This window comes from Rhinolophus sinicus, chromosome 8 (assembly GCF_057876585.1).
Source record: "Rhinolophus sinicus isolate RSI-liver-muscle chromosome 8, RSI-T2T, whole genome shotgun sequence".
Lineage (NCBI taxonomy): Eukaryota > Metazoa > Chordata > Mammalia > Chiroptera > Rhinolophidae > Rhinolophus > Rhinolophus sinicus.
Window position 1 is genome coordinate 80,962,501 of NC_142508.1, and position 15,416 is coordinate 80,977,916.

Consider the following 15,416-nt stretch of genomic DNA (forward strand, 5'->3'; position numbering starts at 1 on the left):
GTGATACGGGAGCAGATGCACCATGGCTTCCCGCCCCCTCCTTGAACGAAGCCCCAGAAGGCAAGGAAGAACCTTCAGAAAGGGATCCAGGTGAGAAAGCTGCACAGGCCAGAGATTTGTCCCCAGAGGGTCCAGGGGCAAAGGCAGAGGGGAAAAGCAGCTCCCCGCTTGCTGCGATCTAATTTCCCACAGAAGAAGGAGGACTAGGGAAGAGCTGGACACCTCGCTGCACGCTGCAGACATCAGCCGGGAGGTCCCCGAGTCCTCCGACCACAGCCACCCGTGGGCCAGCCGGCCACTCTGTGTCCCCGGCACCTGTTTCCATAACACTGCCCAGTACAGAGCAGCACTCTGTTCAAATTGGTTGGCTGGGTGACTGAAGTCACATCCAAGCGAATCCAGGGACACGACCCGAGCAGGAAATGAGGCCAGAAAGTGTGCGGTGCTTCCAGGCACTTGGTCAGGTCAGCTTTTCTCCTTGAAGGAGGCCCTGGGGAGATAACAAGTGTCTTTCCCAGTGGAAAGGCCAACCGTCGTGTGTTTACCGAGTGACTCAGTGGGCCAGCCCTTCCTCAGCTCTGCGGGTGATCACGAGACAGGCAAACCCATGGGCAGTCTTGGCAAACAGGCTGGAAGCAAAACACACGAGAAGAATTAGTGAGCAGCCCAGAGCAGCATGCCGTTGTGCAGAAATTTCCAGAAAAGGTTCAGGGGACGGGATGTGCTCGACAGGACACTGGAAGAGGCAGCAAGGAGAAGGTGGGGCCCCCCACGCTGGAGGAGACGCGTGAGGGTCAGGTGTGCTCAGTGAGAGCCCCGCAGGTCCGCACAGCAGCGGAGAACATGCCACTGTCCCTTTGCTTGGCCCAGCTGCCCGGTCCTGGGACAGGGCCTTGAATGGCGTGGCTCCCACTTGCTGTCTGTGTCTCTGATCACTGCCCGTCCTGCTCAGGCCTCTTTGAAATTTGACTAGGGTTGTGATCACGTGTTCCAGCATTTCTGGATGCAGTTTGATGTCATAGCAAAGAAGCAAAGGGTATTTGCTGTCGTTGAAAGTACGTTGGTCTCCCCCTTCCTTGGAGCACCTGACGCCCGTCATCGCTGGTTTTGACATAACAGACCCGTAATAACTGTGAGAAGGAGTCTGGAGACTTCTGCCTCATCTGCTCAACTGAGGTGACTGGGGCCGTCTTGGAGGTGGGAAGTGTGTTCGGGATCGTCTCAGCTGAGCTGGTCGGAGTACAGCCCTGCCTGCAGGCTGGGGGCGGCCAGGTGACGAGGACGAGGGATGGCCAGGGACCGAAGCACCCACTGCCCGGCCCATCAGCCGCTGCTCTGGGACACAGGACCCTGCCCATGCTGTGAGCTCAGCTTCTTAGGAGAAGCTCTGGAACTAGTACCCGAAAGGCCCCAAGTTTGTAAATGTTAAAGCAAATGTAGCAACTGCAAACCCTGCGCGATGACCGCGAGGGGCATCTATTAGGGTGCCACCCCCATGTTACAGCAGACACAGCTCAGGCCTGCAGGACTTGGGCCAGGACCTAAGGCATGAGCACGTGTGTCCCGTCCGCCTCACTGGTCCAAGTCCCTTGAGGTGTGGTGTCCACAAATATCAGACTAGGACCCTTCCACCAGCATGCCGCCCACTCTACCTGCTTCTTTCCAGAGGCTTCTGCGGGCTCTTGGCCAGGGATGGCTGGCAGCCTCTCTGTGGCTTTGGACCCGTGGTACTAAGCACAGGGTAGCAGCTGGCTCTGTCACCTGCCTTTGCAGGCGATGGGGCCAGAGGGGAGGGCCGGAGCGCTTACGGAGTGGGGTCCTTGCAGGTGTTAGGGGAGTAGAGCGCTAGCCAGCGCACACCCCGTCTCTGGTTTAGCTCATGATCACACCACCGGGTGGATGTCCGTTTTCAGGCCCCAAACCCCAGAAATGGGCGGATTCTAACCGTGTTTTAACACACAGATGAGGAAGCCTGTTCCTGTGCCATTCCCTCCCAGGAGACACAGAGGATACAGGGCAGGACATCCAGCTGTCCCTCTCAGTTATGGGCGGACATGAGCATTGCAGGGCTGTGTGTGCGGTGGGGGCTTCAGTGCCATGCACATCCGTGTGGACGGCTCCCACAGGGACGGAGGAGGTGAAGAAAAAGTCACCCGTGTCCAACTGAGCGAAGTGGGGTCATCTTGTCATATCGTTGTTATGTATTCAAAAAATATCAAGTGCCTACTATGTGCCGGCTCCTTGCTGGAGGCTGGGGATGCCGCGGTGAATCAGACAGACCAAAGGTGTGCTGGGGACGCGAGCCCAAGCAGTGGTGCCCCCTCCAGCGGTGAGCTGGCGGGGACAGAGGTGAAAGGCAGGGCTCCAGGTGGGGAAAGGGGCATCCAATGGCATGCACAGAGGTTCCAGCACTGCCCAGCCCCCATGCACACAGGGTCTGTCTGCCCAGGCCACGCCTACCTGCCCCCAGCCCCGCCTCTGGGGCGGGTTCCTGAGAACCACAGATCTGGGGCTCTGTGGGGTGTGGGGCCCTGGAAGGTGCAGACAGGGAAGGGCCCTGGGGCGGGGGCAGTTGAGGGCCAGGGAGCAGAGCCTGAGGCCACACTGACCAGACTCCCTGTGCCCCCCCTTCCCCTGGGTGAGAGGTCACCTGCACTCAGTGTCACGGGGGCAGGTCAGTGGAGGCCAGTGAGGGACTAAAAGGAAAAGGCGGCCTCCGTTGATCACCGTGTCATGGAATGTCTGTTCAGCCTCCCCGCCACCATTCATTCATTCATTCATTCGTTCATTCGTTCATTCATGCATTGAGTTGGTCGGTCCCCAAGTCTTACTGAGCACCTGCTCTGTGCCAGGAGGTTTTCGGGGCACAAGAGTGAGACAACAGACCCCACCCCAGCCTTCAATCACCCTGGTAAGAGAGACAGCAGATCAGCAGGAGTCACACACACTGAGCACACACTGATCGGTAAGGGGGGGTTTCTGGGGTGACCAAGGGGAGCTTTGTTCAGGAGTCAGAGACTGTCTCCCAAGGAAGTGGCACCGTGACTGAAACCTCAAGAATGAGTGGGATTAACCAATCAGGAAGGAGGCGGCGGGTCCCAGGCCTGGGTTTGGGGCTTAGAGTTCCCACCGGGGGCCTCGGGATGTCCTGGGAACGCCCTGGACAGGCCCCGAGCTGGCCAGGCGGGGGCAGTGCCTCCATGACCCTTTAAGCATTGTCGAGGAAAGTTCTGGTCACATCACAACACAGCCCCCCATGACTGCGCCGTGCCCGCAGGGCAGCTGTGACCTGGGATGCTTTCCCCGGACAGGGCATGGGCTGCTCAGAAGGTCTCCCGGGTGCAGGGCTGAGGAACCTGGTGCCCTTTATGTCTGGGCGGTGGGTGCTCTGTAGACGTGTGTAGAGGCAGCCTGTCCACTACCCTTCAACACTGGCCATCTCGAGGGTGGACGGAGCCCCGACTGGTGAGGCCTGAGTTGCCCAGAGCTTGTGTGCGGCCCCCTCCCTGTGCCCCGGGTCCTCCTCCCCGCCCCCCACCTTCTTACCTCGAAGGGATGTTCGCAGTAACTCCAACGCGTCCAAGGAGTGCCTTGAGGACAGGTGCCCAAGAAGCTATAACTTAGAGATTCTCGTGGGGGTGGGGGGGGAGGGTTGAGAGGGACCTCGCACCACAGGAGGCTGCTGTCGCTTTGCACATTGGACGCGACCTTCCCAGGGCGGCCCTGTGAACTGCCCTGGGATGTTCCCCTTTGAAGGCGTCCTATGGTGATTTATTCTGAGGGTTTTTCTGCTTATCTGTGTTGTGAGTATTTTGGACCCACCGGACACCCTTTCCTCACGTTATCTCATTTGGTTTTTACAAGGGATTGCGTTAGGGCCACAGTTCTCACTTTACGGGCAGTGTTTGGAGGCCGGGCACGGCGACGGAGCGGTCACAAACACAGAGCTCTGAAATGGCAGGGTTGGGGTGGGACCCAGAGCTGGTTGCCTCAAAGCCAGTGACTTTCCCTGAGGGCCGTGGTACCTCTGCAGGATAAGGTGTGTTAAGGCCTTACGCACCCACTGGCTCGTGACATACTCACACTCCTTTGTGACAAATAGTATTATGCAGTTATTATCCAGTTTTATAAACAAGGACACTAAAGGTCATGGAGTTTTAGTGGTTTGCTCAGGAACCCAGTTTGGGCTCAAACGCAGATCTTGGTGTCAAACAAATCTCGTGTTTTGAGGTGTTCTACTGCCTGAGCCGGTTCTTTCAAGCGAGGCAGACTCTGCACATGCGCGGGGGGTGAGGGGTGGGGGTGGGGGGGTGGGGGACTTCGCAGACACTTTGGCCCCACCCTCTGCCCCTCCCCCACCAGTAGGGCTGCCCTTGGGGGTTGGGGGGGCTACTGGGATACTGGGAAGACATGCTCTGCTGGCTAGCTCCCAACTTGTCCCTGCCCCACATTCTTGTGGACTAGGCTGTGGGATTCCCAGAGCCTGGAAAGTTGCCTTTGTGAAATTTGCCAACATTTGATACTTTTATCTGTGATGAAAGGAATCTTGAGCAGACTTGACCTTCCTGCTCGAAGCTGCTACCCAGGAAGCCAGTCCGGCCAGAGCCAGGGCCGCACATGTACTCACACATCATTCCTTCGTGCACACGACGGGTGAGTGGCGGGGGGATGCCCGCTCTGTGCCAGGTGTGGGGTTGGGGTTCAGATGTGGGGGTTCAGAGTCACAGCGTTGTCCTCCGCAAGTTACAGGCCAGAAGGCAAGACTGCAGCCTCTTCACCTGGTCAGAGAAGCGCATTGGCGTCCACTCAGGGTGTGAATGGGAGCCTGATTTGTGGCAGACGGGGGTCACTCGGGTGGATGTCAGAGGAAAACAAAGTTGCCTGTTGCAGACTCTCAAGAACAAACTCTGGCTCGTGCCAATCTCGACAGTGCAGACCTTGCTAGTATTACAGTCCTATTGGCTAAAGCCTGGGGCAGCCGCCTTGCCCGGTCAGACACACTGGGCCACAGGGCAGGGCCATTCCCCAGGGCCTCAGCTCTGAGTTTGTTTTTCCTGCAGGTACCAAGACAATGGACAGTGGAGTCACCTGGGCTGTCCCCTTTGCTCCCCCACTCTGTGTCCTGAGCCACCACGGCCAAAGGTTCTGTCCTTAGGAGGTCCACCTGACATGCAGCAAATCTCCAAAAGATCTATGTATGTGCTGTGATGGGCAGAGCTGGAGATACAGATGTAATTCTTTTGGCTAATGTATGTCAGCTCAAGTATTTATTATATACAAGGTATGGAAGGGGTCAGCATTCACTAAACACAATTCAAATCTTGATCCAATGATAGTGTTCATCGGATAAAGGTTCTCAAATTAAAAGGGCCAGATAAGTCAGTGCAGCTCAAAAATGGCAGTAACTTGGGAGCTGGCAATTGACACTTGTTTTCTGCCACTGTTTACTCTTCAATAAAAAATGCATATTTACCATAGCAACCTCCTGGTCACGTGGTGCCCTGTCTTACCCGCTCCCCTCTAAAACAGAATAGCTTCTTAAAGAAACACACACATTCTCATATGCATGCCTTTCAGATGCAAAAATGTGTTCTTTGTAAGGAAGCCCTCATTCCTGGGATTTAACGGTAATAAACACGTCATCTTTATAGAAATCATTTTGGTCCCATGTCTTAAATTTTAGACGTTCATTCTGGAAATAAAATCAGTCTTGGAGGGTGCTTGTTTATCTTGAGGGTTTGCCGATTGTTTATATTAATACTGTTCTGTATCTGTATATATTTCTGCGTTTATACATGCATATATGTCCGTTGTTTTTTTTAAACAGCAGCCGTTCGTATTGTTTGGAAGGGAGTTTGGTGTAGATTCTAATGACCTGCAGCCTCGTCTGTGATTAAACATTGTCATCTGTGCAAAGCCCAATTGCAGTCTGAAATTGTCTTTCACTGTTAACTTGGGAGAACTGCCTGGTCGTCAGCTTTGGAGAGACGGCTCCAAGCCGGGCGTTTCAGGAAAGGAACGGCCCTCGTTCCGGCCTCATGCATGTGTCTCGTTCCACAGCTGGGGTTGAGGGGTGGGCGGGTATTAACGCCACAGGTCTCTGTCCCTGCCATGCCGTCCTTGCACAGAACGCATCCCTTTGGCAATGGCCCTTGTAAAAGCTGCTTTTAATTGGAGCATATTCCACACCAGGCACCGTGCTAAATGAATCCGCTTTGCAGATAAGGAAACTGGACTTCAGAGGGGTCATGCCGTTTGCCCAGGGTTGCGCCCCCCAAGCTGGAGGAGCTGAGTGTGGACCTGAGCCTTTGGGCTGTGTCCACATAACCTGTGCCTTAAAGCTTCCTGTCCGACGTGAGCCTGGAAGCACAAGCAGGACGAGACAGGGCAGCCTTTAGAGTTCCGGCGCGGCCTTGGTGCAAGGAGAGCTGTTAGCAGCACCCTCCCTGTGCCTGGCAGCCGCGTCCCCCTGTACTGCAGGTTGCTGTGGACGCCACAGCCCTGGGGACGGGCAGTGTGGCTGTGTGGCCAGAGCGATGGGCAGCAGCCCTTAGCAGGCTGGGGCCTGGTGGATTTTCAAAATGCCCTTGAGACCAATCTGAAAAACAAGAGCAGTGTGACTCTGTTATGGGGGAAATCTGACTGAAGTGAGGAAGGGCTCTCCTTGGTGAAGTGGCATTGTGACCCGACATCTGAGGAGGACAGTTGCCCAGACCCCACACCCGGGCAGCCAGTTTGCCTGCGGCGTGTCCATGAGCCATTTCATAATTATCCCTCATGAAAGCCTGCATGCTGCCGTGATAGATTATTTAAACCAGTGTGTATGCCTTCCATGTAACCCCGAGTCAGCCCGGACTGTACATACACACAGCCTGAGAGGTAATTGCTTATCATGTATCTCTTTGTTCCAGACACTTTTATAAAAGAGTATGTATTATGTATGGTATGACCTTCAAATGTCAGGGATGTGTTGTGCAATAAACTGTCAATATTTGTGGTTATAAGGTACTAGATGACTTTTACAATAATTGGAACGGCTATATTAAAAGCTTGGATCACTCAGCTGGTTAAAGAGAAAGACACAGGCCAGCGTTGTTCAGGGCCTTGCCTTCTGCCAACCATTAAATGAAAGCTACTGCAAGGTGCTTAAGACGTCTTCTTTGTTTACAAAAGAATATGGCAAAACATCTCTCCTGGGGAGGCGTCATCTCCAAACCACCCCTCTCCTTTCAATGTACGAGTTCCTGGGAGGAAACCCAGCCCCACAGGTTATGGCGACTGACCAAGTGAATTTTAGAAAAGCTTGGTCCATCTTGTCTCAGTGTCAAGAAGGAAGAATTGCATGAAACTTACCGGCAGTCAGAGATCTCCTCCCCACCCCACCCCACCCCACCCCACCTGTAAGTGAGGGGGCTGTAAATTATTTTAAGAGGATCTTAAAAGCTATAGTTTTTTTGTTTTTTTTTTTAAGAAAGTAAATTATGTAGAAATCTTTTGGGAATTTATGCTGTACTGAAAAGTAGAGGCTTCTATAGTTTTCTTTTAAAGAAAGGACTTCTTTACTTAAATTATGAAAAAAGGAAGGCATAAGAAATGTTTTGCAATAATTACAAGAGTGATTGGGGTGTGGGTTACCGTGCTTGAGGGCTGATCCACGTCTCCGTGCGTGCGGGGCTGCCTCTCAGGACTGTGAGATTGTCCCTTCTGGCCAGGAAGTGGGTAAATGAAATAGGAGAAGATGCGTCGACAACACACCCCGTCTTCTACAAAGCCCACCTGGGTCCTTGCTGGTCATGCTTGTGTGTTTGTGGTTCTTCCACCTTGGAGAAGAGAGCACTGGAGACACCACGAGCCCGTCTCCTCTAGGAAGCCTCCCCTGACTGCCTGCCCACCTTGCTGGTACCTCACTGTACCCCTGAAGGTGCTGAGCTTTTTGGGGGCATTTCTGGTGTTTTGCTGGTGCCTGGGGCCAGTGCCTCCCAGGCCACTCAAGCAGCTTTCCTCTCGCAGTCAGGAGCTGATCTCAGCCTCTGAGTTCCAGTTTGCTTACCTTCTCCGATTCTTTTATTTATTGAAAAAGTGTGTACATTGGTTTTTAAAGTATGTCTCGAGCACTACTCTGAGCTGAGTGTCTGCCACGTGCAGGAGATAAAACTCCAAACAGCAGTCAGTGATCCTGTTTGCGTGGAGCTCGTGTTCTGGGGGGGACACGTGGGGAGCAGCTAAGCACATGGGTCAGTCAGAGTCCGCAGAGGATAACAGGTGCTACAGGGCCACAGCAGAGAAAGGGCCTGGGAGGCGAGGGGCCGCCTTCTGAAAGGGTGGTCAGAGACTCCTCTCCGTCTGTGCACGTGCCTTTGGAGTCCACATGTGCAGAGGACCAGCTGGAAGGGCTTGAGGAGCACAGAAAGAGGAGGGCGTGAGGACACTGGGTGAGGTCTGCGCAGGAGTGTGGCACGTAGGGGTTTGAAGGCCCTGAGAAAGAGTAGGGGGTTATTCTGAAGCGTGGTGGAGCCTTCCCCTGCACATAAGCAGGCCTCTCCCAGGAGACGGCAGCTCCCTGGGCCGGCCCTTTCCAGACTCATTTTCCCGCCTGCGTGTCCTTGCCCAGCCTGCTTCGTGGGCTGTCCTCTTCTGCACTGGTTACCCTGACAGTCCCTGCGATGGATTGCAGCCCACCCCCCCCGACCAGGCCAGAAGACAGACGGGTGTGTTGAGCCCAAGGAGACCCATCACACCACATGTATTGTCGCAGGTCCATCTGTGAGTCCCCAATCCTGCCTTCTGCATCCAGGGTCACAGTCCCCAAGCTGGGGACTAGAAGCGCCTGCCCACAGCCGGCCCTGAGGGCTTCGGGAGAGCTGGCAAGTCAGGGATTACAGAAGATGCTGTCAACAGCACTTCACACAATGCCAGAGAACAGAGTCCCCATGGGTGGCCCCGTCAGCAGCAGGGGGTTCCACACGCTCCCCTGACAATTAAGAAGGGCTCTGGGCCTGGTCAAACCAGAAACACATTTGGCCCTCAGCGCTTGATTTTGAAGCCCTTGTGTATTTTAAGGGAAATTTAATCCATGTGTTTCTGATTCATTTTCACTTAACTCATCAAAACGTTGCTTTAGAGAAGCTATTTGAGATCCTAGTATCTTATTTTTCTCCCCAAATTTTAGCCTTTTTATGACCTATTTCCCCAATTCCAGAAATCCTATCTTGCTAAAAGCAAAAATGCACAGTTTTGAGTTTGAGTTGAAAGTGAAAAAACAACAGGAGCAAGCAGAGCACCCCCGCTCTCCACCTCTTCACCTGGACGCACAGAGACCTGCTCATTAGCTCGGGGCCGTCCTGTGACCCCAGCTCAGTCCCCAGGCCTGAGACCCAAAGGGAAGCTGGCTGTTGCCTTGTCCTAAGTGGACATCGTTTTCCAGAATAGCTCTCTATTTAAACAAATGCTTTTGCCAATCCATATTAATGCTTAACTGTTTAACATGACTATATATGGCCATCATAAAGCAGAGAACTTTGATAAACAACAGAAACTTCAAATTAATACTGACCAAGTCGTGGGTCTTCCAAGAGTTAAGTAGAATTGTTTATAGTAATGTTATAATTTTTATGCGTACCATTAATTTAAGATCATTTTTAAAAATAAAGGGAACTCTTAACCAGGACTCTCTACTACAGTAATCATTGTTTTATTCAAGTCTGTTAATTTTAAAGTTTTCAAAATTAGGGAAAATGTTAAGCTTTTAAGAGGAACTATACATTTTTTTGGACGTTCTCCAAAGTGTTAGTTATTTTCCCTCCTCTGAAAAGATCTTAAAGTGCTGGTATATGCAGGCAGAGAAATAGGAAAGATGTGATTTTTCGGTGTTCTGTTCACCCGCTAGGCTCCACAAACATTTTTTTTTTTTAATGAATTGAGAGCTGTGCTTTTGAGGAGTTCTTTGCACAAGGCAGATCTTCAGAATTAACTACATAACTCATCTGAGAAAATTTATATTCTGTTAGCCTAGAAATTCCATAGAAATTAAAATATCATGGCATTTTATGTCATAATGTAGTAAATACTCAGGTATACAAAAAGCTACCTTACCCAGGTGAGGTTGTTGGGAGAACTCTCCATTCACTGCATGGACTCATCATCATCATCACCACCATCACCATCATCACCATAATCATCACCATCACCATCACCATCATCACCATCATCATCTTCATCACCATCAACATCACCACCATCACCACCATCACCATCACCACCATCACCACCATCACCACCATCACCACCATCATCATCACCACCATCACCACCATCACCACCATCACCATCACCACCATCACCACCATCACCATTATCACCATCACCACCATCATCATCACCACCAACACCACCATCACCACCATCACCATCACCATCATCACCATCATCATCTTCATCACCATCACCACCATCACCACCATCACCACCATCACCACCATCACCACCATCACCACCATCACCATAATCATCACCATCACCATCACCACCATCACCACCATCACCGTAATCATCACCATCATCACCACCATCACCTCACCACCATCATCATCACCATCATCACCAACACCATCATCACCATCATCACCATCATCACCGTCATCATCACCGTCATCACCACCATCATCACCGTCATCATTAACATCATCATTATAATTTTTTAAATGGAAAACTTTTCAAACTGTACTCTTGGACATGTGAAAAGTCAGGCTGTCTGACAGGATGAAGTCAGAACTGAGAATGCATGCACGATTTAAAAAGAAATCTCTCTTTTGCTTTCCCTTTTTGGCCTCTCTCTGGCTCTTGTTCTCCGTCTCAATCTGTGAATTAGTAGGAAGACTTGGGCATTTGGGTATCACCACAGCAGAAGACCTCACCAGGAGGTTTGTTCTTCTGTGTCAGTTCCTGAGCCCCTCCCACAATGATAACTCTCCAAATTTCCATAGCTTAACCAAGATTTTTTTCTCATTCATGCCAAGCCTGGTGTGGGTCAGCTGCCGTCCATCTGATGAGTGAGTATCGTGCAGGGTGCCAGGCGGGGTCTCTGCTCCCGCTGCCCACAAGAGAACGCAGGACATGGTGAGGCCAAAAAGGAACACCCACAGAGCCATAGGTAGGGGAGTCATATCACTATATTCTCACTGGTGGCATCCGACTCTCTGCAATCCGCTCTTGCTATCTCAACCACCATCTTCTTGTTAGCCCCCATTTTTCCTGCTAGTGTAGCCACAGCAGTTATATTAGTGGCCAATGGCTCACTGGTTACAGCTGACGGCCAACTAGCCACAGCTGATGGCCATCCAATCACAGTTGATGGCCATTTACTACCTGAGCCAGCACCTTTCTATGTGAGGCCGAGAGCCTGGAAACTACTTTCTGGGGCTCTGCCCCCACAGTGAGCGACCCAGGCAACCTGCAGTTTGTGACTCTGACACTCAACCCTTGTGTTGGAAGGTTGCCAGGGCCGGAGAAGAGGGAGGCAGCGGTGCACAGCCTTTCTTCACTGTTGCCTCCAGCCACCGGCTAGTCACTTGGTCTCAACTTAGTGCAAAGGAAGTTGGCAAATGTAGGGGCTTCCCTTTCATAGTCATTTCATCCCGCCCTCTAAGACCCATCCCAGTTTCTTATTTGGCTTAGGATGAGATTAGGTGGGTGAATGCAAGACAGGCAAGAGGCAGTGGGTGAAGACAGCCTGTGGTGGGTATGGAGCATGTCTAGCACCAGAGGCTTCCAAGAAGTCGGAGCGGAGGGTCCAGGAGGGCCAGTCCTCTGGGTCAGACGGAACCCGGGCCCACGGTGGGGTGAAGGGATTTGCCTAAGGACAGACTGGCATTAGGGACCCAGCAGGAAAAGACTCCACTGCCTCCTGGCAAACAGGCCTATTTTAAATACGTACCAAGGAAGCTCAGTGTTTAGAGATAACTTGGGGGGAAATCTGTCCTTAAAATACAGAATTATTTCATAAACCGTGTTTTTAAGTTTCAAGCATATGTACCGTGTCTCCCTGAAAATAAGATGGGGTCTTATATTAATTTTTGCTCCAAAAGATGCATTAGGGCATATGTTCAGGTGATGTCTTATTTTTTCATGTACAACAAACGTACTAAATGCGTCTGTCGGGCTGAGATGTTAATGGGGGCTTATTTTGGGGGTAGATCTCATTTTCGGGGAAACATGGTCAGAGTACAGTTAAGTGTGTAATGAAGTGCCGTGTTTGTGCAGAGCAAGGAGCCAGCCTTGGGGCGCTTCAGACAGTGGCTAATCGTGTCGAATAAGTGTCTGGGCTTTGACTTTTCAAGTTGTTTGTCGTTCTAAGCGTGGGCTTCGTTGTCTGCCCAGGACGGCCAGTGTGTGATGAGGGGTTCACATGGCCCGTGGCAACTTTAATCCCCTGGCCCCTCCCCCCACCCACAGCAGTGAGACCTCCCTCCACCTGCCCTCCCTCTGAGCGCTGGGGGAGGTGACGTACCTCACTGTCACCTTGCTATATATGCAGGGGATTCTAACAAGCAGATGGAAATGTGGGAGGTGGCTTTCTGACCCTGAGGTGACAAAATTAGGAAGCCCAGTTGTCTAGTGTCCTGTCACCCCCACATAACATACTCTTGATAATACAATTTGGAATGGCTGGGTCCATCCCTTTTTCAGGAAGCCACTCCCAGCTCCTACGGACCGGAGAGAGCTGGCAGGGTTTTGGGAACCTATTTCAGTTCAGTCGTTCTAAGCTGGAACTCTGGAAGGGTGCCACAAATGGCCTGTGTCCCTCTGGAATGTTTATCACTGTCCCCATCCAGGACATCCATTTCTGAAGAACAGGTCCCATGTCGTGTAGTGGGCTCAAGGAAAGAAACGGGTCTCCGGAGTGTTGCCCGCCATGGCCCTATCGGGAGGCCCTGAGCATATGGCTGAGGCTGGTAGCTAAGGACGTGGCCTGCCAGCCTGCAGCCAGGTGTCCCAGGGACACTCCCGTCTCCAGGAGCTGACAGGACCATTCCTTCTATCTCAGATGAGCAAGAGCAGCGGACGCCAGGTCTGAGGCTGACCTGTGTCCCCATGTCCACCTTCGGTCCACCCAACACGCTTAGAGGGAGACGGGAGATGGCAGGTTATAGGAAAAGAGTTTTTTAAGGCGCTCAAACCAGCCCACAGACGGCCTGACAAAGCATCACAGATGTAATTTTTTAAATGCTGCTTCCTTTCCACCGCTGCCTTCCTGGAGGGGCCAGGGAAGGGCTGGTCTATCTGTGACCAGGAGCAGTAACTGGCCCACTGGCTGGCCGGCCATGCCTCGGGCCTCCATCCGGGCGTGCCTGGCACAAAACAGCTGTCAGCGCTTCTGCTCAGGCTGGACAAGGAATCGGGCAGCGGTGTCTTTCCCTCTGAGCGAGCCTCCTGCGTTCCGGGGTGGGAGCCACTCAGGCGCAGGCGTGGGCTCAGCCTCGGCGTCCTCAGCCGTCACTGCACTTGGCTTGCAGCCTCTCCGGACACTCCCTGGGACCACCCACACTTCCCGTTCATCGTCGCTCAGTTTGTTTTTCTAGTTGGATTTAGTCTACGAGTAAACGCCATAGGCCTTCTGACCCTCCAAAAGAAAAAACAGAAAAAAAAACCCAAAAACACACACACGCAGAAAAATCATTTCTATGTAAAGTGAAAATTAGACTCTTAAATCTGCAAAGAAAGCTGTTTATCTTATAAATGTATTCTTTTTATTGGGCCACACATACCCAAGATGGAAAGATCAAAGGGAAACAGATATGTGCCATCACTTAGTGACATACAGTGAGGCGCAGCTCACGCTCAGCCCCTGTGAGAGCTTCCAAAGGGGCTTCGGCCGTCTCTCTTGATCTGCGACGTGTCCTGGGCCACCAAAAGCTGCTGTAGGAATACGTCCTCCACACATACTGTTCCGTGCCGTCCGACAGCCCATCTGCCGCCGTCACAAGTGGGCCCCCTTGGACGAAGGTCTGGCGGAAGGTGCCTGCGGGCTGACCACAGAGCCCGAAGCCCTGCAGGAACAGAGCGTCACAAGCCCACACCTGCCCCTACCTGAAGCCAGCATCCGGGCACTTGGTTCTGCGGCCGGTTCCGACTGGCAGCTGTCGTGTCCCCTCCTGAAGCAGGGCCCTAGCTCTGCTGCAGGGGCTCCTGGGCCCACTGTTGTTTGACCTCATGACCCCACCCAAGGGAAGCTGAAGTACAGCAGGTAGGGGAGGGGGTGGGTGGGGGAGGACAAAGGTGGGAGGTAGCATTGCAGCCACTTAAACCCAGCGTGCAGGTGATGTGGGATTGCCATCTGGCCATCGTTCTCCTGGGTGCTTGGCACACTGGCTCCTCAGGGCAGCCCCTAGTGGCCTCAGCCTGTGGGGCTGGAGTGCCCTGCTGTGACCGCACCTGGGGCACATGTCTGCTGGGAGATTGCATACCCTCCTGGGCCTCTTTGCCCTCATCAGTGGCTGTCGCTGGTGCCCTTGGCACCTCCATGTGCATGACCATAAACCCAGCGCCCGGCAGGGACAGTTCAAGATGTGGGTGAACTCTGCCCTCCTATCTGGGCACAATCACCAGGGGAAGAACGCCCTTGAACAGCTTTTCCAAGGGCGGCCAGAAGAGCGGACGATGGGATTCAGGTGAGCACTCAGAACTTGCCCAGGTTGATGATACTGTGGCGAATCGTCAGTCCAGACACAGAGAGGACGCTCTAGGCCACATTGTCTCCTGGATGCGGGAGCGAACCTCCAGATGGGAAGTGAGTATGTGTGCTTTCGTCCTGCTCATGGCCGGGAGCCTGTCCCTTTGGCTGTCAGCGGAGAACACCAGAATGAAGGTGGCAGAATAAAAGCACTTTGCATTTTCTGTTGCTTGGCAGGTACAGATCTCTACACATTGTCCCTCAGGGCCCACTGTTCTCACTGTGGACCTACTGTGAGGCCCAGAGAGGGGCTGGAAGCCATGGTGGGCGGGCGAGGGCCCCACCAGCCTTGGGGGCTTGGGGTCTGTGCCAGGCGGCCAGCCTGCAGCTTTGTGTGTCCCCTCCTCCGAGACACAGCCTCCAGGTCCCGCCCTGCACCCCGACACTGCCTGGCTGGCAGTGCCTGTGAGGCCTCGGGTGTTGCAATAACGTATCTTCCAGATACTAGATGTTTTCACAGTTTTATTTACTGTTACATCCCACCATTTCTCTGCAGAAGGCAGCAGCATGTAAATTTTACTCCATTTTCTAATGCTTTGGGTTACCCAACCAATAACAGCAGGAAGCAAATTTGTATCGATACTTTAAGACAGAGTTCTCAAGTCACCGCACAGATTTAACTGCCGTGCTCCAAGTTTATGGGCGTTTGCAGCTGAGTTTCTGCACATGACTTTGAAGATGTCACTAC

The 15,416-nt window shown here is 52.7% G+C and overlaps 1 protein-coding gene across 6 annotated transcripts in view; it reads left to right on the forward strand.

Annotated features, from left to right (window-relative positions):
- Nucleotides 1–15,416, forward strand: part of ZNF536 (zinc finger protein 536) — a 383,307-nt gene that overhangs the window by 226,564 nt on the left and 141,327 nt on the right. The window lies entirely within an intron of this gene.